The sequence below is a fragment of the Pseudophryne corroboree genome, chromosome 7, assembly GCF_028390025.1.
Source record: "Pseudophryne corroboree isolate aPseCor3 chromosome 7, aPseCor3.hap2, whole genome shotgun sequence".
NCBI lineage: Eukaryota > Metazoa > Chordata > Amphibia > Anura > Myobatrachidae > Pseudophryne > Pseudophryne corroboree.
In genome coordinates, this window is record NC_086450.1 from 380,040,895 (window position 1) to 380,054,329 (window position 13,435).

A 13,435-nucleotide genomic window follows, 5' to 3' on the forward strand; every position below is an offset into this window, starting at 1 on the left:
GTAAAACGTTCTCAATGAGAGATCACTGCTTTGTTTCCAGTTAAAGGAAATGTACACGCCCACTGTGCACACCCCCTCTTCAGCCATGCTTGTTACGTGTTTGAAAATAAAGTCTTGAGTTACTGTAGGTAGGAAGTGATGCAAGCACACGCCTCCAGTTCACTAAGGCAGCAAAGCCTTCTATGAGCCTGTGTTCTGCCACTTGCCTGCAGGACTGTTTGATATCTACATATGCATCCTCATACATACAGCCTCAATACGCCTAGCATGAGTGAGATGCCAGTTCCTGTGCAACTTTGCTGACGTTGGACGCCTTTTTTTTTTTTTCCCGATACTGGGTATTGTCGCAACCCAATGTGACTGGGAAGCACGAGGAGACTGTGCTGAGTCTGTATACGGAACAGAACTTGTAACACTTTGTATACAGATTCAGAGACTGGGTTACACGGGATCCGGTCTCTAGGTCGACAGTATCTAGGTCGACACTATCTAGGTCGACCTCTATTGGTCAACAGGGTTTCTAAGTCGACACGTTCTAGGTCGACATGTCAAAAGGTCGACATGATTTTTTCACAATTTTTTTTCTTTTTTGGACCTTTTCATACTTAACGATCCACGTGGACTACGATTGGAACAGTAATCTGCCCGAAGCATGGCGAGCAAAGCGGTGCACTAATTGGGGTTCCCGGTCACTCTACGAAGAAAACGACACAAAAAAATATATATAAAAAAACTCATGTCGACCTTTTGAGCTGTCGACCTAGAGACTGTCGACCAATAGTGGTCGACCTAGACACTGTTGACCTAGTTACTATCTACCTTCCATACCACACCCGGGTCACACACAGATATACAAGTGTCTATGACTAAGACACATTTCTAGCAAAAAAGACGTCCAAGAGGGTCTGTTTGGCTTGACTGCAACAATGATGTATGAGGACACATCTGTATATAAAAAAAGAATTCTCTCAGTGGCACAGGATGTTTTGTTACTATAACTTTGTATCGATAGATATGGTTATATCTATATTAATATGTGTATATGTAATTGTGGTAACAGCAGAAGTCACAGAATAGGGGAAAAGCACTCCCAGTCACAAGTAGAGAATGAATTGGGAAATATTTGGGCTGTGTGGGATGCTGAGACCGACTGTGAGTTCCAGGCGGCCAGAATCCTGACACATCCCAAAGGTAAGTAGGGGGGTTAGGCTGCGGTGGTTGGGGTTATTAGGGTTAAACTGTGGGGGTGCAGAAGGTTAGGGTTAGGCTACGGAAGGTCAAGGTTAGGCTGCGGGAGCTATGGGGTAGGTGCAGGGGTAGGATTTGGGGAGAGGGTAGGGTAAAAATTATTTACCACAATCTGTCGGGATTCTATTCGCCGGATCCTGCTGTCTGTCTTCTGACTGTCAGGATCCCTACTGACGGGATTTTGTACCCAACCCGGCTGTGCTTGTTGCCAGTTTTAATTAAACCAAAAGGTGTAATAGTGCAATAACGTAACAAATCAGTGATGCAGTTTATTAATACAATGAGAATTTTACAGAATGTAATATAAACACATGGGGGGAATTCATTGTGGGCGACCTCTCGTTCGCACCCCTCTTCACTTAAGAGAGCTCACTACCCTATGGGGTAGCAAACACTTTTGAACGAGATCTTGCCGCCGTAAAGTGTGGTGGGAGTCGCGCTAATTCGGTCTGGCAAATCGGTTCGCCCCAAATTGAATTCCCCCTATAAACTCAACCAAATGTATAAAAATAGATGCACATAATAAATACTTTGAAAACTTATTGGCAACCAAGCAGAATTTAATTGCTTGAACATACTAAGGTTTCCATAGAATCAAAGAAGTAAACTGGTAACAAAATCATTGATGGATTTGATTTAAGTCCCATTCGTCAATGGAATCACATTCAGAGTGTGTTAATACACACCATATGTCCAAGTTGTAAATGTGGATGTCTGACAGTAGTTTTTGGGCGATAGATGGAAAGTGCCGCTAACAACAGAGTCTGTGCATCTTGTTTTAAATGAAGAAAATCCGCTTGATTTGTGGTGCTGGAGTGTATTCTGCCGGATAATGGAGCAGATGGGGATCCGGTTGATAAATCTACAGTAAAAAGATAGACCGTCAATAGGTCGACCCCAAATGGTCGACAGGTAAAAGGTAGATAGTTCATAAGGTCAACAGGTTCAAAAGGGCGACTGTTTCAAAAGGTTGTCATGACAATGGTCGACAAGGTTTAAAAAAATAAAATAAGTTTCAACTTTTTCATTATTTATCATCCATGTGGACTACGATTGGGAATAGTAACCTGTGCTGAGCGAATCGAGGCACCTTGTCCAAGGCATTGCGAGCGTACACCTTCCACTAATTTTGCTAAAATATGGGGAAACATAAACAAATGACACTCAAAAAGCAAAAAAAAAACAAAAAAAAAAAAACCTTGTGTCAACCTCTTTAAAACCCACTCGAGCAGATGTATGTGCAGTCACTCACAACGATGGCCCTCATTCCGAGTTGATCGCTCGCTAGCTGCTTTTAGCAGCATTGCACACGCTAGGCCGCCGCCCTCTGGGAGTGTATCTTAGCAGACGTGCGAACGAAAGAGTAGCAGAACTGCTACTAAAAAATGTCATGCCGTTTCTGAGCAGCTCCAGACCTACTCCTATCTTGCAGTCACTTCAGTCAGTTTAGTTCCTGCTTTGACGTCACAAACACGCCCTGCGTTCGGCCAGCCACTCCCCCGTTTCCCCAGCCACTCCTGCGTTTTTTAGCACACTCCCAGGAAAACGCTGAGTTGCCGCCCAGAAACACCCACTTCCTGTCAATCATACTACTAAGACTTGGGCGACTGAAAAACGTTGCTCGAGCTGGGGTAAATCTGCAAAGTTTTGTGTGAAAGTACTTAGCGCGTGTGCGCTGCATACCATGCGCATGCGCACAATTGCCGTTTTTTCACTTGATCGCTGCGCTGTGAAAAACGGCAGCGAGCGATCAACTCGGAATGAGGGCCAATGTGTGGTATTACTGGGGAGTCCATTAACATTCACCTTTTCCAGATCTGTTGGACTGTGCTGCAGCTCTGTTGTCTGTTGTATGAAGTGTAACTCCATTTTGCTTTAGTCACACATGCTTAGATTCAGGGCACTTGGACAGTCCTTCAGAGTGGTCAGGATCCATTTGTGGAACCTGTACAGCAATAAGGAGAAGCTCCATATACTGACCATTGCCAAAAACAGTGGGAACGTTACATTGGTTTCATATATACAAACACAGTAGTAAAACAGGGGTCTGTTTACTAAGCCGTGGAGAGAGATAAAGTACCAGCCAATCAGCTCCTAACTGCCATGTTACAAGCTGTGTTTGAAAAAAGAGACAGGAGCTGATTGGCTGCTAGTTTCAGTCTCCACCTTTATCACTTTTTAAGGATGATTACGTTTGGGCCTAGGTCTCTGATTTTTGAGATGTGCCATATCTCGTCAGGGCATTGATCGTTAGATGTGGAGGAGGCAATAGTTTATTGAGTTGTAACGATATGGCCGTTTAACACTAAACAGTGCATGTTGACATCAAGGCTGATAAATTATTATAGTTTGGTGCCTTTAGTGGCGCTTTTAATACATAGCCTTGAGGTTGTCTAGAAGGTTTGATTGCATCACATTCGAAGGACATTTAGTAATTTGCTAAAAATACTTACATTGTCCCAAAGTTTCAGAACATTTCTCCCTTTGCCATTATTTTTCTTGTAGGTTTCTTTACATGTCCCGAATGCATCTAAAAGCCTGTTGTGTCTTCCTATGTATTTATGTATCTATGTATTTTTGTTAAATTAGCAATACTAAAGATGCTTGTGAAACGTTCCTAATGTGTATAGTACGTTGGCTCCATTTGCACAGATACTCATGCAATAAATGCGACAGATTTCCCTATGGGTGGCCTGTCCAGATGTTAACGATAGTCTATTGAGACGCTGCATGAACTGCTGTCACGGAGTTTCACTGCTGCTTATGAGCTTCCCCTGTATTGTCTCATAATATTTCCGGATTCGTTTTCTTTTTCGCCTTTGTTTACATTAGACAAATTCCTTTGTTGTAGTAATGCTGGCAATGCTGCGTTCTATTGGTTGTGCTTCGGTCACATGGTTCTAATCTAGCGCTGTAATAAACTGCCCGCTAGCTCCCAGGCTGTTCTGTCTGCCTTATGTGATTGCTCTAAGCATTTTATTACATAATAACCATCCTGATTGTTTACAGGATACTTAAGGTCCATACACACTTAACGATATAATGACCGACGTCGCTCATTTCCCCCCTCCTTGAGCGACGTCGCTCATTATATCGTTAAGTGTGTATGCCGCCAGCGACGACCAATGCGCGGCCCCGCTGGTCGGCAACTATCGTTGCTGTCGGTAGGGCATGCATGAAGGATGTGGACTGTCGTCCACGACCTTCATGCAGGGCTGGTGGGAGCGTGACGTCACTGAGTGATATGAGCGGTCATATCGCTCAGTGCGTACAGGCGGCCGCCGACCCGGGAGGGGGAGACGTTAGACGATGTCGCGCACAGAGCGACATCGTCTAATGTGTATGGGCCTTAAGATCTGAAGATGCTGCATAAACAATATTTGAGTGCAGTTTTGTGTGTCTGACTGTAGTAGTGTTACAGCTGCACTTTACTGTACTGGCATGAGTGAGTGCCTTGTATTATGAGGTATGAATTACCCCACTTGTTTTTCCCAATGGACTAATTTAAATTCATACTTGGAATTGTCACTGCATGAAGATACTGTGCGGCATATTTACTTTTGAAGTTAATGAAACTAGACTGTAGTGTAAATGGACTGTATAGTAATGCACACGCTCTTGGCACTGTATTGTCTCTTCCAGCTTTCAGTTTCAACATTACATCTTTGGCTTACAATGGCCCCAAGAGTCATTTCAATTGAATTCAATGGATTGCAAGCTGTGTGTTTCTTTTTATGACATTGTGCAAAAAAAGTCATTTTTTTTTTCTTTTCGGCGCGTCTCTAATTCTGGCATATTTTACAGTTTAAAAACAGATTTATAGTCATATGTCCGTTGTATTATGCTATTTGTTTTGAGTCGCTGGCTTTGGTACAGAAATATGTTTACTTCATAAAACCAATGAGGATAAGTTGGCAGTGTATTATGGTATTTGAATAACATGTTGTACTCTCTTAATCATCATCTTTTATTTGTAAAATGGCTAAACCGTACAAAATAGCACATTTAAAACAGTAAGTACATACAGATCGAGTATCCCTTATCCAAAATGCTTGGGGCCAGAATTGTTTTGGATTTCTAATTTTGGACTATTTACATATAAATTTACATAAAGAGGTATCTTGGGGATGGGAACCTAGTCTAAACACAAAATTCTTATATATACACCTTATACACTTAGGGGGGTATCCAATTAACCATCTGCAACGACCGCGGGTAATTGTACAACCGGGTTCTGTCTTATTATCTCCGATGTGGCACACTCCTCCCCCAATGTCGGCACTTATCGCGGTTTATACTTCGGGTGTCTCGAGCACCTGAAGCTTAATCCGCGATAAGCGGGCTGCTGGAGCTGCGATAAGACATGGGATCGGGGACTTAGCCCTGATTCCATGTGTTTTCGTGCGATTGCTGGTCCGTTTTCGACCTGTAATAGGATATCGCAATAATTACCATCGGTCATTAATTGCCATAGGCTGTTTTTATCAGCTGAAAACTGATCTGGGCTTATTAGATACCCCCATAACCTGAAGGTAATTTTCTACAATAATTAAAATTGACCATCAGAAAGAAAAGATGTCACTATCTCAGTCAGCATTCAGAAAGCTTGCAATTTCTGATTTTTGGGTAAGAACACTCAACTTTAGATTGTAGGCTCGCAAGAGCAGGGACTTCTTTCCTCGTGTTCCTTTCCTTTTCTTACTTGCACTATCTTATACTCCATACTCCCTTTGATGGCACCTGACCCCGGGTTTTCTATACCTGTCCTATATTATCTTGAACTGTAAGTGCTGTTTTCTTGTTTGTTCATTTGATTATGTACTGTGTAATGGGCGCTGTGGATCCCTTGTGGCGCCATATAAAGAAAGGATAATAACAATAACCTGTATAACGTTGATGAAGGAGGGGCAGACTTGATAGAGCTGATAAAGTGCAGTGTGAGCTTAATCTAGAGCATAGTTTCCCAAACTGATCTATTACAGTCCAGGTTTTAAGGCTATTCATGCTTGAGTCCACATTTTGTAATCAACTTGACTAAGTCACCTGTGCTCATGCATGGATATCCTTAAAACCTGGACGGTAATGGTTGAGTTTGGGAAAATGTGGTCTAGAGGGACATAGTGTCACTCAAAGTTAAGAGAGCTTATTCTGCCAACGTTTGGAAGTAGCAGCAGTAAGAAGCTGAGGGCAGAGGTGAGGATGACTCTAGGGCAGTGTCACTTGGGTATTTGGGAAGATGGAAAGTTGTCACAAATCGGGGAGACCATAGGGGGCTAGTGACACTAGGAGGGGGAAGAAGTTGACCTGCATTTTGGGCATGTTGACATGTAATAGTGTTTAGTCTAGCAACCTGCTCCTAATGAGTGAGGAAGGCGTATTTTAATTTTGATGAGCCAAATATTAGACGTTACGTATTGCTTACAACTACTGTAGCAATGCATCTTGTGTAACATTTTGCCATTAAACATTTAAAATATGCTTTCCTCACTGATTAGGTGCAGGGTGCTGGAATAAACAATAGTTTCTGTAGCATTTACACAACAAGGTAGAGATGGCAGAGATACAGTGGATGCGCAGAATTATAGACAAGTAGTGAGTTCAGGGTATGAGAGGTAGTTTTGGTGGTAGTAGAGGTTGAAGTAGAAAAGTGGTTCTCAGGACCCCAAACAGCTCACGTTTTCACCCAGCAGCTGCACAGGTGTATTCATTACTCACTGACCCTTTGTAAAAGATCCACATACAGAGCTAATTGTTTCACTTGTGATTCTGTGAGTAGACCTGAAAAACATGCACTGTTTGGGGTTCTGAGGACTGAGTTTGAAAACCTGTGAAGTAGAATGTTGGTTTACTGCGAGAAAAGCAGAGTGCAGATGAGGAACATGTGTTGGAAGAAAGAGGTATGAATGAGTGTTCAGGAAGCTTAGAAGTTGATTTAAGAGAGGAAAGTTCTGCAAAAGCAATGGAAGCAAAGGGAATAAAGGAGAAGAGTGGTATTATTGTATCAAAAGTGGTAGTGGTTCAGTGACAATGAGGCGTTAAGGCCTCTATACATTAACAATCAATTTCTGTAATCCCCAGAGGCGGATTGGACATAGGGTCGGCAGGGAAGATTCCCGGTGGGTCGACGCACCTGTGGGGCCTGTTTTGTTTGAGGACATGTGGTCCTTTTTATAGACATAATGAATAATGCCGCTTTCAGATCGCAAATGCCGGATCCCACCCGGTAAGAGAAACGTGTCCTTACCGGGTGGGATCCGGCATTTGCTCTGCTTTGGTGGCTTTCCGACCCGGCAATATACCGGGTCGGTTGCCATAGCAGCAGCAGCAGGAGTGGGGGTGGAGGTGGCGCTCGGAGATAAGCTCGTCTCCTGCGCACCGCCTCTCCTTATGCTGTGAATGGGAGCCGTGTCGCATCGAAACGGCTCCCATTGACACTGTGCCTGACCCGGTATTCAACCCGGTAATAACCCTTCATTTTTACTGGGTTGAATTACCGGGTCAGGCGACCCGCTAATTCGCCGAAAGTGCTTTCACATCGCACACTGACCCGTTTCGACACGGCAATATGCCGTGCCGATACTGGGTTATTTGTGCGATGTGAAAGGGGTATAAGATGCAAAATAATTTGCATATATGAAAATTACTTTGCCACTTAGCCTGTGATTGCAGATGATCTAGTGCACAGGTTCTCAAACTCGGTCCTCAGGACCCCACACAATGCATGTTTTGCAGATCTCCTCACAGAATTACAAGTAAAATAATTAGCTCCACCTGTGGGCCTTTTAAAATGTGTCAGTGAGTAATTAATACACCTGTGCACCTGCTGGGTTACCTGCAAAACATGTACTGTGTGGGGTCCTGAGGACCGAGTTTGAGAACCTGTGATCTAGTGCAGTGGTTCTCAAACTCGATCCTCAGGACCCCACATGATTCTTCAACTTAAACATGAGTAAATTGTTGATCAGTGTCAGCTGCATCGGGAAAGCACGGGGTGAAGTACGATTCCTGAGTGTTGCTCACAAATGATTGGTGCAGTAGCTGCAGAGAGAAATAACTTAGAGAATGTTTATTGAGCATTAGATAGAGGAATTCATATTTAAAGATTGAAGGGAAAGTGAAAATGGAGAGACTGGTTGAAGAGGAGAGATGTGCAGATAAGCATTAGGTGGAGGAGTGTGGGGGGGATCTGAGATAAGGGGGAAGAGAGGAGTGTGAAGACCTTTGTCCTACGACCTACGCAATAAGAGTGAGGATGTATGTGGGATTTGGGGAGAGGTTGCATGACTGTAAAGCTGCCCATACACCAAAAGATTTCTCTTCCAATCTGGCTGGTTGGAACGAAAAATCTGGTAATGGATGGGAGCAAATGATAGTTGACCATTTGAAATGATCAACTGTCATTTGATCCCATCCATTACCAGGTTTCCGTTCCATCCAGCCAGATTTGAAGATAAATCTTTAGGTGTATGGGCACCTTTAGTTAATATTTGCATTTTAAGTAGGTGTTACATATAAATATCTGTACCAGTGGTTCTTGACCTCAACCCTCAAGTTTTCCCAATAGGTCATGTTTTGAGGATAATTACTGACCTAGAAAAATAGTGTAACTCACCTGTGCATGGCTAAAGAAACTCACAAAGCATGACCTGTTGGTGGTACTTGGGCTCTGGAGTTGAGAACCTCTGATCTTGATCATTGTAAACCATACTTGCCTACCTGACCCTCTCCATGAGGGAGAAAATGTTCTGTTCCTGGTAATGTATGATTGCCATCACCTGTGGTGAGCTAGGTAATTGATAAGAAAGGTGTTTCACCACAGGTGATGGCAATCATACATTACCAGGAAAGTCCAGGAACAGAGCATTTTCTCCCTCATGGAGCGGGTCAGGTACGCAAGTATGTGCTAATGACAAAGCATGTCAACGATGATGATACAAAGCTCAGGTAAAGGATCTGCACATTATAAAAAGAAGAGCAGGAAATTAATTATATACTGTATAACATAAAACACAGGTTTTCAAACTCGGTCCTCAGGACACCACACTATGCATGTTTTGCAGGTCTCCACACAGAGGGGGACATGTACTAAGCAGTGATAAAAGTGGAGAAGTGAGCCAGTGGAGAAGTTGCCCATGGCAACCAATCAGCTGCTTTGTATACTTTTATAGTAAGCAAATAATAGATGTTATGTCAGTGCTGATTGGTTGCCATGGGCAACTTCTCCACTGGCTCACTAAGCAAATTATAGATGTTATGTCAGTGCTGATTGGTTGCCATGGGCAACTTCTCCACTGGCTCACTTCTCCACTTTTATCACTGCTTAGTACATGTTCCCCTATATCCATACTTGCCTACCTGACCCTCTCCATGAGGGAGAAAATACTCTGTTACTGGACTTTCCTGGTAATGTATGATTGCCATTACCTGTGGAGAAACACCTTTCTTATCAATTAACTAGCTCACCGCAGGTGATGGCAATCATACATTACCAGAAAAGTCCAGGAACAGAGCATTTTCTCCCTCATGGAGAGGGTCAGGTAGGCAAGTATGTTGTAAACTGAGGGGGTAACTCCGAGTTGATCGCAGCAGGAACTTTGGGGGTAATTCCAAGTTGATCGCAGCAGGAAATTTTTTAGCAGTTGGGCAAAACCATGTGCACTGCAGAGGAGGCAGATATAACACGTGCAGAGAGAGTTAGATTTGGGTGGGGTGTGTTCAATCTGCAATCTAAATTGCAGTGTAAAAATAAAGCAGCCAGTATTTACCCTGCACAGAAACAAAATATCCCACCCAAATCTAACTCTCTCTGCACATGTTATATCTGCCTGCCCTGCAGTGCACATGGTTTTGCCCAACTGCTAACAAAGTTCCTGCTGCGATCAACTCAGAATTACCCCCTGAATTGTATGCCATCAAGAAACATCTGCCTCTGTGTCATCAGCCTGTCTGTCTGGACAAGGTTACTTCCTGTTGCATCTTTCAAAATAGTTCAGTCTTGTACAAGTTGAGTAAATGTATGAAGCAGTGATAAAAGTGGAGTGGTTGCCATGGGCAACTTATCAGCTGCTCTGTATAATTTTATAACATGCAACTTATAAATGTTACTTCAATGCTGATTGGTTGCCATGAGCAACTTCTCCACTGGCTCACTTCTCCAGTCTTTTCACTGCTTCATACATTTACCCCTATGGGGTATATGCAATTGCGGTCGAATTCCTGAAAATGTCGAAAAACGGGACATTTTCGCCCAAAAGACAATGCAATTCAGTACTTTTCGTCAAAAAAACGGACTTTCCAAATTCGACATTTCTGCAATGGTACAAATGCGGCAATTCGACAAAAGTATATTCAATTGAAGATTGTAAATACGACAACAGTGCTTTTAGACAGTAAATTCGGGGAAAGGGGTCCCATGTGTAAACATGGGACCCCTTTCAGTCCGCCTGGTCCGGGTGTTCGTTTTTTTATTTTGACAAGTACGTGGATTATAAAAAAAGTAAATTCGTCATTTTCAATCCGCCACACTTTGCTGGCGGAATCTAATAAAGAATTTTAAAAACATGTTTTTTTTGTGTGTTTTTTTTTTATTGGTAATAGCATATCTATTTATATTAGAAGGGATTAGGTACTTGGTTTGTCTATTTTGGAGGCACAAGTATTATTTATATATTTTTAAAAATAAAAATTGCGTGGGGTCCCCCCTCCTAAGTATAACCAGCCTCGAGCTCTTCGAGCCGGTCCTGGTTCTAAAAATCCGGGGTAAAAACTGACAGGGGATCCCCCGTATTTTTAAAACTAGCACCGGGCTCTGCGCCTGGTGCTGGTGCAAAAAATACGGGGGACAAAAAGCGTAGGGGTCCCCCGTATTTTTTACACCAGCATCGGGCTCCACTAGCTGGGTAGATAATGCCACAGCCGGGGGACACTTCTATACTAGTCCCTGCGGCCGTGGCATTAAATTTGCAACTAGTCACCCCTGGCCGGGGTACCCTGGAGGAGTGGGGACCCCTTCAATCAAGGGGTCCCCCCCCCCCCAGCCACCCAAGGGCCAGGGGTGAAGCCCGTGGCTGTCGTCCCCCCCCCCCCCCCCCCCCCCCATCCAAGGGCTGCGGATGGGGGGCTGATAGCCTTTTGAAAAATGAAAGAATATTGTTTTTTCCAGCAGTACTACAAGTCCCAGCAAGCCTCCCCCGCAAGCTGGTACTTGGAGAACCACAAGTACCAGCATGCGTGAGAAAAACGGGCCCGCTGGTACCTGTAGTTCTACTGGAAAAAAAATACCCAAATAAAAACAGGACACGCACACCGTGAGAGTAAAACTTTATTTCACACCTGCCGACACACACATACTTACCTATGTTGACACTCCGACACTGGCCACGACCCCCTCGTCAGTGAAGAATCCGGGGTACCTGCAAAAAAAATTATACTCACCAAAAAGCAGAGTCCGGATCTTTTTTTATAATCCACGTACTTGTCAAAATAAAAAAACGAACACCCGGACCAGGCGGACTGAAAGGGGTCCCATGTTTACACATGGGACCCCTTTCCCCGAATGCAGAGACCCCCCCGTGACTCCTGTCACAGAAAGGTCCCTTCAGCCAATCAGGAAGCGCCACTTCGTGGCACTCTCCTGATTGGCTTTGCGCGTCTGAGCTGGCAGACAGCGCATTGCACAGCTCCCTCCATTAGTTTCAATGGTGGGAACTTTGCGGTCAGCGGTGGGGTTACCAGCGGTCAGCCGCTGACCGTGGGTGACCTCACCGCTGACCGCAAAGTTCCCACCATTGAAAGTAATGGAGGGGGCTGTGCAATGCGCCTCTGAGCTCAGACGCGCAGAGCCAATCAGGTGAGTGCCACGAAGTGGCGCTTCCTGATTGGCTGAAGGGACCTTTCTGTGACAGGAGTCACGGGGGGTCTCTGCATTCCGCCTGGTTTGTGTTAATGCGGTTTGTTTTTTTGCCAAGTACGTGGATTATAATAAAAGACCAGGACACTGGATCAGGTGAGTATAATTTTATTCACAGGTACCCCGGTTCGTCGGCGACATTGGAGACGTGGCAGTCGGCGGGTCAACATAGGTGAGTATGTATGTGTCGGCATGTATGAAATAAACTTTTACTTTCACGGTGTGTGTCTCCTGTTTTTATTTGGGTATTTTTTTTCCAGTAGAACTACAGGTACCAGCGGGCCCGTTTTTCCACCCGCATGCTGGTACTTGTGGTTCTCCAAGTACCAGCTTGCGGGGGAGGCTTGCTGGGACTTGTAGGTCTTCTGGAAAAACAATATTCTTTCATTTTACTCAAGGCTATCAGCCCCCCATCCGCAGCCCTTGGATGGGGGGGACAGCCTCGGGCTTCACACCTGGCCCTTGGGTGGCTGGGGGGTGGGACCCCTTGATTGAAGGGGTCCCCACTCCTCCAGGGTACCCCGGCCAGGGGTGACTAGTTGGGTATTTAATGCCACGGCCGCAGGGCGCTGTATAAAAGTGACCCCCGGCTGTGGCATGATCTGTCCAGCTAGTGGAGCCCGGTGCTGGTTTTAAAAATACGGGGGATCCCCTGTCAGTTTTCCCCCCGAATTTTTAGAACCAGGACCGGCTTGAAGAGCCCGAGGCTGGTTATGCTTAGGAGGGGGGACCCAACGCAATTTTTTTTCGGGTTTTTACCCGTTTTTCTCTATCGTCCTAGTGGATGCTGGGGTTCCTGAAAGGACCATGGGGAATAGCGGCTCCGCAGGAGACAGGGCACAAAAGTAAAGCTTTCCGATCAGGTGGTGTGCACTGGCTCCTCCCCCTATGACCCTCCTCCAAGCCAGTTAGATTTTTGTGCCCGGCCGAGAAGGGTGCAATCTAGGTGGCTTTCCTAAAGAGCTGCTTAGAGAAAGTTTAGCTTAGGTTTTTTATTTTACAGTGAGTCCTGCTGGCAACAGGATCACTGCAACGAGGGACTTAGGGGAGAAGAAGTGAACTCACCTGCGTGCAGGATGGATTGGCTTCTTGGCTACTGGACATCAGCTCCAGAGGGACGATCACAGGTACAGCCTGGATGGTCACCGGAGCCTCGCCGCCGGCCCCCTTGCAGATGCTGAAACATGAAGAGGTCCAGAATCGGCGGCAGAAGACTCCTCAGTCTTCTAAAGGTAGCGCACAGCACTGCAGCTGTGCGCCATTTTCCTCTCAGCACAC

At 44.9% G+C, this 13,435-nt stretch overlaps 1 protein-coding gene and 1 long non-coding RNA gene across 2 annotated transcripts in view; one reads left to right on the plus strand and one right to left on the minus strand.

Annotated features, from left to right (window-relative positions):
* The window catches only part of UNKL (unk like zinc finger), a 221,997-nt gene that overhangs the window by 9,598 nt on the left and 198,964 nt on the right, over positions 1-13,435 (plus strand).
* LOC134943742 (uncharacterized) lies at positions 1,503-8,996 on the minus strand. Its single transcript, XR_010181717.1, has 3 exons — positions 8,861-8,996; positions 3,055-3,193; positions 1,503-2,110 (listed from the first exon to the last, which is right to left on the minus strand). It is a non-coding gene; the product is annotated as an uncharacterized LOC134943742 (long non-coding RNA).